The sequence below is a fragment of the Schistocerca cancellata genome, chromosome 8, assembly GCF_023864275.1.
Source record: "Schistocerca cancellata isolate TAMUIC-IGC-003103 chromosome 8, iqSchCanc2.1, whole genome shotgun sequence".
Taxonomy (NCBI): Eukaryota; Metazoa; Arthropoda; class Insecta; order Orthoptera; family Acrididae; genus Schistocerca; species Schistocerca cancellata.
In genome coordinates, this window is record NC_064633.1 from 502,959,199 (window position 1) to 502,977,789 (window position 18,591).

Sequence of the window (18,591 nt, forward strand, 5' to 3'; positions counted from 1 at the left end):
GAGAAGCGGCAATGCTCAGTTAGGTACCTGTGGGTTAAACAATGAGTTTCAAGGTTGTTTCTTTTTGAATGCCCGCCATTGCTGCAGTAGTTAATGGCAGAGTCTCACGTTTGATTGATCGCAAACAATTAGTGAGATGAAATAATCGAAAGGAAGCCAAGGAATTTATCGAATTTTATCGTCGTGTGTCAAAAGAAAATTTAAATTATCCGTAAGTAGTAGATTAAATTTTGTCAGGCATTCGTGAAAGATGAAGTGCTATTCGAATCTCGTGACGGTGTTCAGTAATTCGATATTATAAACTGATAATTACAGCTCACTCATTGTTCTTATTGAACTCTTCCCAACCTATTGCCAAATAATACTACTCATGAAACAATCCGTCAACGAGCACGGGAGGAATATCAACGAAGTGAACCAAGAGAAGGAATCTAAAAATACCCCAATGTTAAACATGTGTCAGAATTTTACTCTGCATTAAACAACATTATTGAATACAACCTGAAAATTTACAATGGATAGCGTTAATGGACGTATGATATAAAATTTAATTATTCATGCGGAACGGACATCGCGTCTGTAATTTGTACAATCATTTACTTTGGGAAAATCAATTAATAACAACAGATCATAGCAGAGGAGAATATTAAAAGTAAAAGTTGAACACGATAAGCTTTAAATCACTCTGTTGTGCAAGCTAAGCTGTGTTGTAACGATGTCACCTGACCAACTTGACTGTCCAGAGTCTCAAGAAGAAATGCCAAGAGAACTAAACTGCCGCGTGGCCTGAAAGGACTGCTCCAACTTTACTACGTTCGAAGTCCAACCGCTGGTTGCAAGCTCTGTGTGATGATACATTGAAACAACACTGTCAAAACTTCTAAATTCGTGTTTGCAAGTGGCTGTTTGGTATCTAACAAATGTATAAAGCTTATTTTGATTCTGAAATACGTAAATCTCAGCGTAAGACGACAGAACTGTGTTAAAATTTAATTTTGAACGGTGACATGGGGAGTACACGCTACACGATGCAAAATCCAGACTATCCAGTACATCAAACAATTCGCCTGCGAGAAAGCAATTAATTTTCAACTAAATTTACATATACTATTTGACTGCAAAACAAAAAGATACAGATTAAAAAGTTGGCCCTTAAAGCAGCTAATCTTTATCTTTAGTCTTGCAAACATTCACTGTGTCGGAACTGTTGTTCTAATTACACAGCATATGAATATAAAAGGTAAAGCTTCTGACTTTCTGATAAACTGCTTGTGAACTTACAAGATAGCACTTTTCTGAAATACTTTATTGATACAAAATCTCTAAACTGATATAATATTTTCATAAATATATTTCGATAGTCACGTATCTTAAATCGGCCGTAGATTTTGATGATAATAGAATTTATTGACCCACTTGGGTGCACGGAACGCTCACCTATACTGCAGCCTGTTGCTATTAATAAACTGTCAAAAAATCTAATTTTTGTTTACCATACTTACGATGTGCAATGCAAGGCGTATCTTATAACTTTTCACAAAAAAGCTTCAGCAGCACACAACTTGCAATGTGCCAAGCGAGTATACAGACATATTCATAAAGGTAAAAAATGAAAAATGATGAAGTAAATGGCTCACGAATGAGAAAAAATGCTCAAATTAACTATGCTTCATCAAGCCGTAACAAAAATACACCATTTCGTAAAGTTCTGACACCTACACAAGTTAGTAAAATATTTATGAATAATTTCCCGATGTACAATTACTTCCCATGACACTTGTTTCAATTACAAGACCAGACTGCATATTGCATTATAAAATTTCTACACCAAACTTTAATCAGATGCAGTGTTCTGACAGTAAGAAACTACAAAAATACAAATATAAAAAGCTGTATTACCTTACACATTGGCTTACATAGTTCCTCCATTAATACAATCCCACTTACTCAGTATTTTTCATCGAGACATGGTATTACAAAATTCTTTCTAAATAATGCTGCCTCTACTGCAGGGCACAGCAATTTCCATCCTTCTCAAAGCATGTACATTGTAGAACTATCTAACAAACACACTGACTCACTGCTACTCTCTGAAAAATGAAGCAACCTCTCTGACCAGCATCTGTGGTTTCAGGAACAGACTTGTAAAGAATACGGGTATATCGATATTGTAGATGTTTAGTACATTTATAATATTCACAAAATCTTTCGCACTTATAGCCTAAACTTCTTGAAAACCAAAATACAGATAAGACAGTGCCCTTTCAACATATACTGAGACGGCCATTTCTTCTCGTAGCAATCTGTAGCCACAGCCGGTCGTTTTTGATAGACGTCCGGATACGGCGCGAATGTAAACCTAAAGTGCACGAGCATTGGCACATTGCCTTCTTTAATCTGATGTCTTCTTAAATTTTTCTTCGATGATCCATACCAAACTTGCTTGTATATTGAAAACTAGATGAACTCTTATGTGTGAAGCTCTTGTAAGCTCTTTTACTGTCTGCTGTGACTACTTGAAAATATACTCTGTGATTGGTATATCTACGTAAAGGGAAGGATATGCTCAGACTTTTCCATAAAATCTAACGGCAGATGAGCCATCTCGAAAGATAGAATTTCTCAACGGACTAACAGTTACAACAGACCTACAGGATTTATGTATATCCTGTGCACATATGTGGTCTTAACATTCAGAAAGTAGCCCATGATATTAATAGTTCATTTTATTATGTTTCCAAATTCAACATTTTACTCCATTGGGAAACTGTAATAGCTGTAATTCTATCTTTATGGTGTTTTCCTATTGACAGGAACTGTTCCTCGTTTAACATATTTCTCTTTGCATTGGTACCGCCAACAGTTATTAAACACTGCAGCTTGAAATAAATAAATCCTTAAAGTCACAGCAGTTACATGTAATACAAAGAGCTGGTGCTTGAATAAAGCATGAACAAACAGTGCTCTCCAGAAGTAATGTGATAATCCCTTCTTCAGGTTGTGAACGTGTTGAGGAGACCATGCTCACTCCAGTGATTTTCCTGCTCTGTAGCATGAAGAATTATAACAGATGAGGTATACGTAGAGATTTTTAAAAAGCATCTCTCAAACCGTAACGAGTGAACGAATTAGAGACAAATTGATGACTATGTATTTCCTGTGGAGTAAGCATTGAACGAACCTGACAACGATGCGGAACAATCTCATCTGCTAAAGTTTCCAGCCACAAAGGTTCGACATCGGGTAGTTCTTCTCTGAATACATTTTATATTGATTGAATCGTACTGTGGTATCTTTGATACAATTTTGTATTGGATCTACGCCCGTAACTCAACATGTAAACTGCAGTGATGGAGTCGTCAGTACGCTGCTTAACGTATATTCTAGTGATGAAGTTCTCTTTTCTGTGTTCCATATACCGCTGAGAATTCAATTCCTTAACGTAATTACAAACTGTGGGCTTAAATGTAGCTACAGCTTTTGAGTACTCAGAAAGCTGACAGTTCTCTGGTGAATGATCCAAGATTTCGTTGAAGCATTGATTTCATAGCTGCCTTTTCGAATGCTATCATCAATTTCGATAAGATTGCCATTGTCATGAGATGGTATCACAAATTATAGTTCTTCCTTTTCTACAAATTCTTATCTATACCAAGAGCCATCTGAAATTTCCAGAAACTAATGGTGCAAAATTACCTGCCAACATTGAATTCTTGTTGCGGAACTGTTTTAATTGGGCAGGGATCAGATTCTTTGGGACCTTATTATGCCTCACTTAGCTATTCTATAGACATTTGGAGATACTAAATATATAGTAATTGTCGATGCACGTTTACTGAGACGTGGAATCAATGCTGGAAAACCATCTACAGGATAATCAAATTGAGATGGTGTACTACGTTCATCAAGTGACTACCGTCAGGATTATCTTTGTTATTTCGTCAAGAAATATGATACACATTAAGGTCACCATAAATTAATAACGGGGACTGTATTTGTGTCACCATTTTTAACAACTGCCTGCAGTCGCCTGTAATATTGGCGTTGAGGGGTTTTCATAGCGCCATTATCGTGAAATAGCCTTTTGGGGGTCACTAAATCAGAAAATGTCCCTTACCCGTCGGAAATACTAAAAATTTATTTTTATCTCTTCGGTAACGTTCTGCGAGTCGAGGCGTGGAATATCCGGTTTGAACGTGGTAGGGAAGCTATAAAATCTGAAACGAGAATTCCTAATGCTGAATCTAGATACAGCGTGGGTAAGTGAAGTGAAATGGAAAGAAAACAAAGATTTGTGGACAGATGAGTATAGAGTAATATCAACAGGAACCGAAAATGGTATAAAGGCAGTAAAATAGCCCATCAACAGGTAGGCAGGGCAGAGAGTGAATTACTGTGGACAGTTCAGTGATAGGTTTGTTCTCATCAGAATCTAGAGCAAACTAACACCGAGAACAACAGTTCAGATCTACGCGCCCCAAACCCAAGCAGAAGATGAAGATTTGGGAAAAGTATACGAGGAAATAGAATGGGTAATTAAGTCATAAGATCTGAAACGCTAAATGCTGAGGCTGAATCTAGATATAGCGTGGGTCATGAAGTGAAATGGAAAGAAAAGAAAGATTTCTGGACAGATGAGTATAGATCAGAAAATGGTATGAAAAACTAAAGACATAGAAGGTTGGTAGTAGGAATGAGAGAGGAGAAAGACTCATTGAGTTCTGGAACAAATTACAGCTTCTAATATCAAATAGAGTATTCTGTTCAAGAATGTCGAGAGGAAGAAGTTTACTAGGGAAGATGCAGTAAGATCTGTTAGAGTACACCATGGTCAAGCAGAGATTTCGAAATCAGGTATTGGGTTCTGAAGTGTACCCTGGAGTAGACACAGACTGAGATCAGAATTTGGTGATGAGGAAGCGTAGGCTGAAGATTAAGAGAACAGCCAAGAAGAACCATTGCACAAAAAAGTCGGATATAGAATGAGGAAATACGCTTAAAGTTTTTTGAGCCTATACATTTGAACAGTTCATTAGAATGGACATCTCTAAAAAGGGCAATCACAGAAGGTAGAGAGAAAAACCATTAGTACAAGGAAGGTAAATGCGAAGAAACCATGGGTAACAGAAAAAATACTTCAGTTGATCGACGGAAGAAGGAAGTACAAATGTGTTTAGGGAAATTATACACAAATACAATACACTTACGAATGAAATTAATAGAAGCGCAGGGAAGCTAAGGTGATATGGCTGAATGAAAAATGCGAAAAAATCGAAATGGAAATGATTTTCGAAAGGACTGAGTCAACAAGCAAAAAGGGGGGAAATCCTTTGGTGGAATTAAAAGCAACGCTGTTACCATTACAGGTGCGTACAAATTCCACAGACAGTTGTTGAGAGATTGGATCGATGGAAAGAACACATTAATGATATCTATGAGGGGAAGAGCTGTTTGAAGTCGTGATAGAATAACAAACAAGAGTAGACAGGGAAGATATGGGGTATCCAGTACTAGGATCAGAATTTAATAGGGGTTGAAAGGACTTAATATCACATACGGCAAGATTGGTAGATAACATTCCATCAGACTTTCTAAAATCGTTGGGCAAAGTGGCAACAAAACGGCTATCCACGCTGGTGTATAAATGTAGAGTCTGCCAATATACCATGAGACTTTCACAATAGTATCATCCTCGTATTTCCAAAGATAGCAAGAGCAGAGAAGTGAGAGAATTATTGCATAGTCAGAGTAACAGCTCAAGTGTCAGTGTTGCTGACAGGAATAATATTCAGAAGTATGGAAAAGGAAGAAAGAGGATCGGTTACAGGGTGATCAGTTTGGATTCAGGAATGGAAAAGGCACAAAAGCTGCAGTTCTGAAATGGCAGATGACAATGGAAGCGAGTCTGAAGAAAAATCAAGACACGTTCATTAGTCCACCTGCAAGGACAGATCAATAATAATCAGTACATAGAGGAACCGAGAGGGAATACTAACAATGAAGTAGCAAGAATGAAGTGCTCGGATTAAACAGGGTGTAGACAGTGTTGTAGTCCCTCGCCCCTACTGGTCAATCTATAAATTAAAGAAACACGGACGGAAATGAAACAAAGATTTAAGAGCGACGTTAAAATTCCAGGTGAAAGTGTATCAATGATAAGACTCGCTGATGACATTGCTATCCTCAGTGAAGAAGGATTACAGTTTGCAATAACTGGAATGAACAGTCTAATGAGTACAGAACATGAATTCAGAATAAATCCAAGAAAAACGACAGTGATGAGAAGTAGCAGAAATGAGATCAACGTGAAACTTAACATCAGAATTGGGGATCACGGATTACACGAAATCAAGGAATTGTCTACCTAGGCAGCAAAATAACCCACGATGGACGGAGCAAGGAGAACATAAAGAGGAGACGAGGAGTGGCAAAAAAGCGCATTCCTGGCCAAGAAAAGTCTACTAGTATCAAATATACCCCCTAATTTGAAGAAGAAATTTCTGAGAATGTACTTCTGTAGCACAGAGTTGTATGGTAGTGAAACACAGACTGTGGGAAAACTGAAACTGAAGAGAACAGAAGCATTTGAGATGTGGCGCTACAGTGGAAAGCTGGGTGGACTGATAAGGTAAGATATAAGGAGGTTCTCCGTAGAATCGTCGAAGAAAGCAAACAGCTGCAGACAGCTGTTCATCCTGCCCGCCAGCACCATCATTTATGTGTATATCAAATAATAACGGTCCTATTGTACTTTCTTGGGGTACTCCTGACGATAACCTTGTCTCTCACGAACGCTCCTCATCAAGGACAACATACTGGGATCCATTACGTACGAAGTCTTCCAGCCGATCACCGTCTGGGAACCTATTTCGTGCGCTCGTACCTTCATTAGCTGTCTGCAGTGCGGCAGCGTGTCAAATACTTTTCGGAAATCTAGGTATGTGGAATTTCCTTGTTTCCCTACTTCCATAGTTTGCAGGATATCATGTCAGATAATGGCAAGCTGAGGTTCGCATGAGTGATGCTTTCTAACAGCCGTGCTGATTTGTGGACAGAAGCTTTTCCGTTTCAAGGAGTTTTAAATGGCTCTGAGCACTATGGGACTCAAGATCTGTGGTCATCAGTCCCCTAGATCGTAGAACTACTTAAACCTAACTAACCTAAGGAAATCACACACATCCATGCCCGAGGCAGGATTCGAACCTGCGACCGTAGCTGTCACGCGGTTCCAGACTGACGCGCCTAGAACCGCACGGCCACACCGGCCGGCCAAGGAGTTTTATTAAATTTCCTAGTCACGATATCTCCCCACGCAACTTCTATAATTTTGGAGCTCTGAAGAAAGACAGGATGACTGTCGATATGCTTCGAACAAAGAGGTACACGCTGTGGTACAATCGTGATCCCCAGGCAGCCCCAAAGATTTTTTCCATGAAGGAAATGCATTAATAGCTATGACTATTACTTTTGAAATAAGAAAAGAATTACTTATCTTTTCTCCATCTCTCTCATTATCAGTCGACTGTCCGACGTCTATCTCCCCTTCGGTGGTTGTAGCCTACATATGGCACATAGAGTGCCAGAAAACTTTACAGTTAAAATAATACGGACACTAGTGGAACACAAACTGAGTATTTTGAGATCTTCTACATCTATATCCCGCAAACTACCTTACGGGGGTCTCTCGGCCACCAATGCCATACGCTCATTATTATTACTATTATTACCTGACGATGTGCAGTGGATGGTGCTACCATTTGCCCCCGCCCCTCTCCTTTCACCGTTCCATTCATGAATGGTGCACAGAAAGAATTCAGTTTTCGTGGCTGTTTCGTGAGACGTACGTCAGAGGCAACTATTGTTGCCAAATTCTTCTGGGCGTAACTCGTTACAAGAACTAAGAGATAAGTGTTTAAGTAAGAAAGACGATCTAATGTACAAAGAAAAGTTCCGTAAATGGTGTCATCCAAATTGGAAGGAATTTGCTGCCTCGGATGGAAATGTAAGTTGAATAGAGTTCTTCAAGTGACAATAGTTCGTCGAGATTATCGACGAAGAAATGTTGAGACAAAAGAATTTGAGAAGACGGTATAGGGTCATGTGAGAGAAAAAATAATCAAAACTACCCATCTTCCCCGATGAATGTCGTCTTCGAAGATTGCAGTGTGTAGAGTTATGAGGGTCAAGAATTACATATCTATCATCACGAGAATGTGCAAGCAATGAGGCGATATTATTCTCAACCCAAATTTCTGTTGTGTCAGACTCCTATCCCACACAGTCCTGCAGAGTCCTGGAGTCGAGAACTTCCTACAATTTGTACTGTGCATAGACGAGGCCTCATTCAGCCACGATGGTGTTTTCTACTGCAGTAACTGCGTCTGAACAAATTCATAACGCTTTAGACACACACACACATGATAATGACACTGTGGGCGAAACCGTTCGTGTAAAATATAAAAATCCAGCTGGTGCTGAAATTCGTTTCAAAACCATACATGACGCTCGTCTCAGATAATCAGCAGCTAATTTTTGCCAGCTTTTGAGTCGTAATTCTACAACGTCTAAGCACCAGGAGAGATTCTGCTTGTTTGACGTGTTCATATTACCTGCTCCAGATATGTTGCAATAGTTTCTGGCGACTGTACATTTTGATGAACAGCAGCGGTTGTTGCCTCAGCACTATGCTACAGCCTCCAACGCGCAAAACGTTAATGAGTACATGAACACTGATAAACTCGTTGTCGTTTCGGGTGGGAAGCACCACTTCACGGGTCATGGGCCTAACGCCAGCTGCCGCTATCGAGTTAGCCGAAAGTGGACCTCCAAATGTGTAACTGCCGAAGAATACACGCCAGAACGTACTATCTGGTGGTTTCCAATGTGGGACGACGATTCTAATACCAAGAGACAGCAAATTCATACGCACGGAAGGCTCGATGTCATTGAGGTAGTGCGTTGCGAGACAGGTTGGAGGATACTGGATATTATCGCAAACGCCATTTCAAAAAAGGCTTCTTCAGCACATGACATCAGTCCCCGTCTATTGAACTATCTGAAGTTGTGACATAGTAGATCGAGAAGCAACGCAGCGTAAACACTCCCCGTCAATGGTTGCAGCAGACGAACAGCCAACAGCGCGTGCAATACGATAACAGTGGGAGCGCAGCCACTGGCCGTGACTCGCCACGCAAGGACGTAGAACTTGGGCGACGTGGGTTGGCGTGTGGCTGCACGTATCACCACCGGCAACGATGTTCTCACTGGAAATGGCACCGGATGTGCTTTCGTAGACCAGACAACAGAAGCTTGTGGGTGTTACAAATTCATTAGTGGCCATCTTAGAAGTACTTTAGTACGCAGGAAAATGCACTGAAGGCAAAGTTGTTATCAGAACCGACACCCGAGCAGCAGTCATGATCATGGAAAAGCATTTTACGTAGCGGAAGGAGAACCCAGTCGTTTGTTAAATTATGCAGCAAGACAATAGGGTACAAAAACAGCAAAGAAGATAGCATTAATCTGGGTCAAAGGTCACAGCGGCATCCACGGCAATGAGCAGGCCGATCAATTGGCTAAACAAGGCGCACCTACTGTAAGGCCACATCATTGACACCGCGCACGAACTTAACACGACGTCTTAAAAAGACCATGCAAATGAGTTGGGATGAGGAGTGAATCAGTAGAACAAACGACAAGGGGAAACGTTACACAGCTGTACACACTGTGAACCCGTCAAAGCATTGGTACGCGAAGCAGACGGTGTCAAGAGGATTTAATGCAACCATAGCCCGAATGAAAAAAACAGTGCACTGCCTGATACTGATCGACAGCTCTTTTTGTGCTCAGGGAGAAAGAAAAAGACACGGAATTATCGGAAAGCAAGGCAGGTTAGATGGGATACTAAATCAACTGGGCGGTGTGGCTTACAAAGGCAACCATGTGTTGGCACGCTTTTGGCAACAACAGAAGTTCAGGTGAATAAACCTATATGACTGGCAGTCAGAACATTATGACCACTGCCCACTGGGACTTGGATTCCCCCTGGTTGTGTTGCGGGTGCGTGACGAGGTCACAAAAGTGTGCAAGCGGAGCTGACACGGACGGAGGATCACCCTAGCGAAGGTATGGACTGTAAATGGGAGATCCACTGAGATAAGAAATTTTGACAACGGGTAGATTATTATTACGCAGCCGGCCGAAGTGGCCGTGCGGTTCTAGGCGCCACAGTCTGGTACCGAGCGACCGCTACGGTCGCGGGTTCGAATCTTGCCTCGGGCATGGATGTGTGTGATGTCCTTAGGTTAGTTAGGTTTAGTTAGTTCTAAGTTCTAGGCGACTGATGACCTCAGAAGTTAAGTCGCATAGTGCTCAGAGCCATTGTTACGCAGAGCCTGTGAACGAGGAACTTTAAGACGGAGAAGCTAGTCGAACGTTCACGTGCTACTGTCGTGAGCATCTACAGAAAAAGGTAGGACAGTGAAACTACCAGTAGGCGCTAAATGGTTGGACGTCCATAACTCTTCGCAGAACGTCGGGTTCGGAGGATTGTCTGCTCTGTAACGTAGGATAGATGGTGACCCGTGGCATGTCTATCGAAAGAGCACAATGCTGGTGCACGTACAGGAGTTTCGGAGCACACTGCTCGTCGTACATTGTTGAATATGTATTTCGGCAGCAGACCAACCCTACGTGGTTACATGTTGACCCAACGACATCGTCACTTACACTTGCAGTGTGCTCGTGACCATTGGAATTCTACAGTCGATCAATGGAAGCTTGTCAACTCTTCAGGTTAATGGCATTTTAGCTACACTAGGTCGATGGTCGTCTGCACAAACTCCACCATCGAAATGAACGGCAGCTCTGAACCTGCAGCGCTCCACGGACGCAAGCTGGTGCTAGCGGTGTTTTGCTATGGGAGACATTCTCCTGTGCTTGCATGGGAGCTTTGGTAGTATTCGAAAACACCCTGACAACTGCAGAACACCTGCACTCCTTCGTGCTTAATATCTTCTCCGACGGAGACGTTACCTTTCAGCAGTATAAATGTCCACATCTCTGAACCGGAACCGTGCTACAGTGGCTTGAGGAACATTATGCTCAACTCACATTCATGTCTGGGTGACCAAATTCTCCTGATGTAAATCCTATGGAACCCATTTGGGTCGCTAAAGGGCACCATCAGCGGGTACGCAAACCAGTAGCCCGTTATTTACGTGAATTACATGAAATGTGCGGAGACGACTTATGCCACAAAAATACCAATAAACTATTGTATCCCTGGCACGCAGTATCAGTCGTTTATTTCGTTCCAAAGACGGAAAAATAAGCTATTAAACAGGTGGTCGTAATGCTTTGGATGTACATATCTCTCAAGGATTTTGGAGTGTGCGAAATCAGCCACTTCCGAAACTGGATCCTACGAGAAGGACAGGGAGGAGGGGGAGACAGGCAACACGAGACCGTAGGCGAGAGCAGACACTATAATCGGGCAGGGCGGAAACGAAGAATTGCATCGTCTGCAGGACAGGGCAATACATAGGACGACTAATCAGACACATCAAGTGAAGTGTATTTATACAAAGTATTTTGTTAAAATAATATGCCTTTAGTTGTAACTGACTTTAAATTAAATTTTTCACCCAGATAAGTAGAGAGTATACATACAAATTTTGTAAAATTTATACTTCTTTTGTTATAACTGCATTGAGATTTCTCCATAGGTAATAATCAAGAGTGACGGTTGTTACTGATGTGTTTAAACTATGGTTCGCTGTATGGTCATGAAACCAAAAGCCAACATAAATAAATAAAAGAAACAAGGCTCAATCGGAACAGGTGAATCATATGTCTTCTGTAAACAGCGAACTGACAAACATCGGAAGAGGCAGATGCGACCACAACACGCGGCCAAGGAACCGGATAGTGTGCTTACGCACCAAGGATGGATGACTCGCATTGTGGAATGTGGCAGCAAGATCTGTTGTTACTACTGTTAATAGTCTGTTTTAATTATTCTAATGTGACACACAGAAGGAAAGATGTTATAGGACAACAACAATAGTAGTAAACATTGTTAAATGTGGTAGTAAAACCCGCGCAGGATACAGATGCCGATGCGCAGTGACCAGATTTCATCCAAAGCGCTGGGCGACGTCATTTCTTTAATTGTATGGGGAGGCTGACATCCTTTGCCGTCTTCCGGTCGGTCGGTGACCTGCTGCGACGTGAGATTCGAGGCACATTGCAAGCAGTCTTTCTCAAACGATTTTATGCAATCTATTTGGTGAAAAATTTCATTTCTGCCTATCTTATAGCTTCGCATGTCAGCTTCAGGATGACGTGTTCACCATTTCGTTAATTGTCACAGTTACTGTCATACGTGCACTTAAGTAAAACACTGCGTGAAAGTCGAAAAAGTTTGCGATGAAAACTAGGGCTCGCTATGAATTTGCGTTTGGTGGATATTACATATTATGTTGCTCCATATGAAATTTAACAAACATAAGCATTTTTTCTTTAGACTTGATGGAGGTCTCTACCCACCTGCAATCTCGAGAAAACTGATCTGATGTAACATCCTCAATTGTGATCACACGCGCCGGCGATAACGCCAGAATGAAGTATTCGCAACAGTCCTCATATTTCACAAATAGTTTGAGATATCGAAATGAGGTTTCGGCACGTGATAGCCCGCAAGGACAAGAGTAATTTACTAAGAGGTTACTATGCAAAACTTCATTACCTACAGTGTTATTCCACTGATTACATTATTTTTCGATGAAAGAATGTAATTTTTAAGGGCCTTCAGTAGCTCGTGAGTAGGGGAATACTGTGGATTTTGGAACAGCGTAAGTGAAGACATTAAAAGTTTATTTCTGCACCTAGGATGTGCTTTTGCAGAAGCCATTAACATTATTTATCTTCAGTTTCTTATTTAATGAACCACAGTTTCACAATCCTAGGACAATTGCATCTGTACGACACGTTACTGAAGAGACACTGTGCAAACTCCACTGTGTTTTTGGCCAAAAGACACTAATTTTAACGCGGTAGCAAGAGAAATGTAGTTTTTACTCGAAATTCGCCACTAATGACGCTTCTCTGTATGTTACGGATGGTTAAGAGGCTAAGCTAAAAAAATTAATTGCTTTTATTGCATGTTGAGTGGAAATCTTTTTTAGGTACTATTCAAAGCAGAAGTGACAGTAGACCTTTTTGAATGGTCATCATACAAGTGTGGTTGTGGAGCAGCTCCACATAAAGACAGAAGTAGCGCAAAATGCATTCTTGTGCTTAAACATATATATCTCCTAAAATTTAACACTTACACTAGTAAAACGTGAGACTGTTATGTGCAACATAATGCTTGATATACTGTGCAATTTTCGTTTGAAAACGCGCGTTGACATCCATTTAATAGGGATTTGAATTTTTAATTTCCATTGTTTCTATACTGTACCTTTTCTCGTAAACTAATCACGCAATAAACCTGGAATTTCACAGTTTACATCCAGATAAGATGCTAATAAAACTTGTGGAACAGATTTTGTATAAGGTCATAGTTGCTTAGAAATGAACTTTTCAGTTTTAACGCAGGACTTCTGTACTTCACTCATATTTTAAAGGTGAGTTTTTCTCAGAAAAAAGATAACGGAAAATTGTTGTACAGGATTATTCAGTAAGAATTATGCCAAATTTAAGTATGTTAGCTTTTGTAGTTCCTGAGAAAAGGTACTTTATAGGCCAAAAAAGTCAGTTTATGGCAATTAGCATTTAAATTTTTTATTTCAGTTTTTGAAAATATTGCTATAACTCTAGTGACCAGTATTTTCCATATCCATACCCTTTGTTCTCTTCCTCGTCTTCCTGGAATAATCTCTTTCCCTGCCTCCTTCGCCTAATTGACTTCTGCATTTTTTCTCTAGCTGCCTGAGCTTTGTCCACTTGCACTTCATCGATGGTTCTGAGTATCTTCAGTGTGAATGCACCTGGAAGGAAGCCTAGTCTCTGAAGGCACGTAATCCTACCTACAGTTTCACTAATGGACACCAGACAGGCATCACATGTTGCTATTTTCACAGCCATTGAGGACACAAATATCATTTTTACAACGTATCAACATCAGGTGATTGTAGCACCCATTTGTATTCTGTGTTTTCCGATGTACACAATTTATTAGCATGTCAGGATTGGCTACGTACCTGAAACTTGGTTTTTTAACATCTAAAACAACAAGTGGCAAACCATTGCAAACGCAGCATCATCAGTTCTTTCAATAATTTTAGTCTTTGATGAACTCAGTGACTTTACCGAAACTGTTGTTCACACTTAGGAGCAGCATTATTTAAATATCCTGTACCTTTTATAGTGAAATTCGACATGTCCTCGGTTTTTTTTAGTATGCCTCCACTGTTAAGACTCATTTTGAGAAAAACATGTTGATATATGCATCGGAGCGTGGAATGTCAGATCCCTCAATCGGGCACGTAGGTTACAAAATTTGAAAAGGGAAATGGATAGGTTAAAGTTAGTTATAGTGGGAATTAGTGAAGTTCGGTGTCAGGAGGAACAAGACTTTTGTTCAGGTTAATACAGGGTTATAAATACAAAATGAAATAGGGGTAATGCAAGAGTAGGTTTAATAATGAATAAAAAATTGGAGTACGGGTAAGCTACTACAAACAGCATTGTGAACGCATTATTGTGGCCAAGATAGACACAAATCCCACACCTACTACAGTAGTACAAGTTTATATGCCAACTAGCTCTGCAGATGACGAAGAAATTGATGAAATGTACGATGAGATAAAAGAAATTATTTAGGTAGTGAATGGAGACGAAAATTTAATAGTCATGGATGACTGGAATTCAACAGTAGTAAAAAGGGAGAGAAGGAAACATAGGTGGTGAATATGGATTGGGGCTAAGAAATGAAAGAGGAAGCCGCCTGGTAGAATTTTGCGCAGAGCATAACTTAATCATAGCTAACACTTGGTTTAAGAATCATGAAAGAAAGTTGTGTACATGGAATAACCCTGGAGATACCAAAAGGTATCAAACAGATTATATAATGGTAAGACAGAGATTTAGGAACCAGGTTTCAAATTGTAAGACATTTCCAGGGCAGATGTGGACTCTGACCACAATCTATTGGTTATGAACTGTAGATTAAAACTGAAGAAACTGCAAAAAGGTGGTAATTTAAGGAGATGGGACCTGGATGAACTGAAAGAACCAGAGGTTGTGCAGAGTTTCAGGGAGAACATAAGGGAACAATTGACAGAAAAGGGGGAAAGAAATACAGTAGAAGAAGAATGGGTAGCTATGAGGGATGAAATAGTGAAGGCAGCAGAGGATCTAATAGGTAAATAAATGAGGGCTAGTAGAAATCCTCGAGTAACAGAGGAAGTGTTGAATTTAATTAATGAAAGGAGAAAATATAAATATGCAGTAAATGAAGCAGGCAAAAAGGAATACAAATGTCTCAAAAATGATATCGAGAAGAAGTGCAAAATGGCTAAGCAGGGATGGCTACAGGACAAATGTAAGGATGTGGTAGTTTATCTCACTAGGGGTAAGATAAATACTGCCTACAGGAAAATTAAAGAGACCTTTGGAGAAAAGAGAACCACTTGTATGAATATCAAAAGCTCAGATGGAAACCCAGTTCTAAGCAAAGAAGGGAAAGCAGAAAGGTGGAAGGAGTATGTAGAGGGTCTGTACAAGGGAGATGTACTTGAGGACAATATTATGGAAATGGAAGAGGATGTAGATGAAGATGAAATGGGAGATATGACACTGCGTGAAGAGTTTGACAGAGCACTGAAAGACCTGAGTCGAAACAGGGCCCCTGGAGTAGACAACATTCCATTAGAACAACTGACAGCTTTCGGAGAGCCAGCCCTGACAAAACTCTACCGTCTGGTGAGCAAGATGTATGAGACAGGTGGAATACCCTCGGACTTCAAGATGAATATAATAATTCCTATCCCAAAGAAAGCAGGTGTTGATAGTTGTGAAAATTACCGAACTATCAGTTTAATAAGTCACAGCTGCAAAACATTAACTCGAATTCTTCACAGGCGAATGGAAAAACTGATAGAAGCCGACCTCGGGGAAGATCAGTTCGGATTCCGTAGAAATGTTGGAACACGAGAGGCAGTACTGACTCTACGACTCATCGTAGAAGAAAGATTAAGCAAAGGCAAACCTACGTTTCTAGCATTTGTAGACTTAGAGAAAGCTTTTGACAATGTTGATTGGAATACTCTCTTTCAAATTCTGAGGGCTGCAGGGGCAAAACACAGGGAGTGAAAGGCTATTTACAATTTGTCCAGAAAGTCGATGGCTGTTTTAAGAGTCGAGGGGTATGAAAGGGTCGCAGTGGTTGGGAAGGGAGTGAGACAGGGTTGTAGCCTGTCCCCGACTTTATTCTATCTGTATATTGAGCAAGCAATAAAGGAAACAAAAGAAAAGTTCGGAGTAGGTATTAAAATCCATGGAGAAGAAATAAAAACATTGTTGTTCGCCGATGACATTGTAATTCTGTCAGAGACAGCAAAGGAATTGGAAGAGCAGTTGAATGGAATGGACCGTGTCTTCAAAGGAGGGTATAAGATGAACATCAACAAAAGCAAAACGAGGATAATGGAATGTAGTCGAATTAAGTCGGGTGATGCTGAGGGAGTTAGATCTGGAAATGAGACACTTATAGTAGTAAAGGAGTATTGCTATTTAAGGAGCAAAATAACTGATGATGGGCGAAGTAGAGACGACATGAAATGTAGACTGGCGATGACAAGGAAAGCATTTCTGAAGAAGAAAAATTTGTTAACTTCGAGTATAGATTTAAATGTCAGGAAGTCGTTTCTGAAAGTATTTGTATGAAGTGTAGCCATATATGGAAGTGAAACGTGGACGACAAATAGTTTGCACAAGAAGAGAATAGAAGCTTTCGAAATGTGATGCTACAGAAGAATGCTGAAGATTAGATGGGTAGATCACATAACTAATGAGGAGGTATCGAATAGAATTGGGGAGAAGAGGAGCTTGTGGCACAACATGACCAGAAGAAGGAATCGGTTGGTAGGACATATTCTGAGACATCGAGGGATCACCAATTTAGTATTGAAGGGCAGCGTGGAGGGTAAAAATCGTAGAGGGAGACCATGAGATCAATACACTACGCGGATTCAGAAGGATGTAGGCTGCAGCAGGTACTGTGAGATGAAGAAGCTTGCACAGAATAGAGTAGCTTGAAGAGCTGCATCAAACCAGTCTTAGGACTGAAGAGCGCAACAACAACATATGCAAAACTAAAAACTGACATAAATTTGTTTGATGTACTACTAAAAAAAATCGTGTAACCCATGGAGGCAAAAAAAGAAGTGAAGTGCCACTACAGAGTCACGCCGTAGGTAACTTCGACGGCAGAATGGGCGGGTCCTTATGACATTTTAAGTAGCCCAAAACAATAACACACTACTGTTTACGAGTGCGTCTTGTTCATTATATCTGTCGTGTGCGGGCAACAGCTGGTTTAAATATTAAAAATTATAGAGCTTACGTGAATTACATAGTGTCACGAAGGTCGTTTCGAAGGGTTTTCTGTTCTGGAAAACGTTGTAAGTAGGCTGTTTATGTTTTCTTATCGGCGTAGCGTTGCGCAGTAGGAGGTGAGCCGCCAGCAGTGGTGGATGTGGGGAGAGAGATGGCGGAGTTTTGAAATTTGTTAGTCTGGATGTCATGAACATGTATATTATGGTTTTTCAACACTATTAAGGTAAATACATTGTTTGTTCTCTATTAAAATCTTTCATTTGCTAACTATGCCTATCAGTAGTTAGTGCCTTCCGTAGTTTGAATCTTTTATTTAGCTGGCAGTAGTGGCGCTCGCTGTATTGCAGTAGTTCGAGTAACGGAGATTTTTGGTGAGGTAAGTTATTTGTGAAAGGTATAGATTAATGTTAGTCAGGGCCATTCTTTTGCAGGGATTTTTGAAAGTCAGATTTAGTTGCGCTAAAAATATTGTGTGTCAGTTTAAGCACAGTCGTGTACAATTGTTCTAAGGGGACGTTTCATAGCGTGTTTGCTCTAGTAATACGACACAGCCACAGTGACGTCACGGGGACTATGCAAACACACTGTGAATTATGGGGGTACGAATGCGGTGCATGTTTCGGGACACTTTTTTTCTTAGCTTCATGTTTTTAAACAAAGGAACAAACAAAGATAATCTTTCTCAGAGACTTCTACACTCATCTACAGTTCGTTTCGGTTGTGTGAATGATAAACTGTTGCACAACAAAATTCTAGCGTAGAGAAGATGTGAATCACAGCATAGAATGAGGAGTTGTGACAGGCGCAGACGCCCAAGCAAACTTTTTTAAAAAAATTTCTAGCCAGAATTCCATTGTGGAACTCTGCGATGTTATTCTTAAAGAATCGAACTAATAAATTACGCAATCGAAAAAAATTCCAAGTTTTTCGCAATTTTGCCCTTAATATTCGCAAAAAAACATGTTTGAGTAGGCTTCAGTTTAGAGTGACACTCTTCCGCCAGCTCTCCTCTGCTCTACAGCCTAC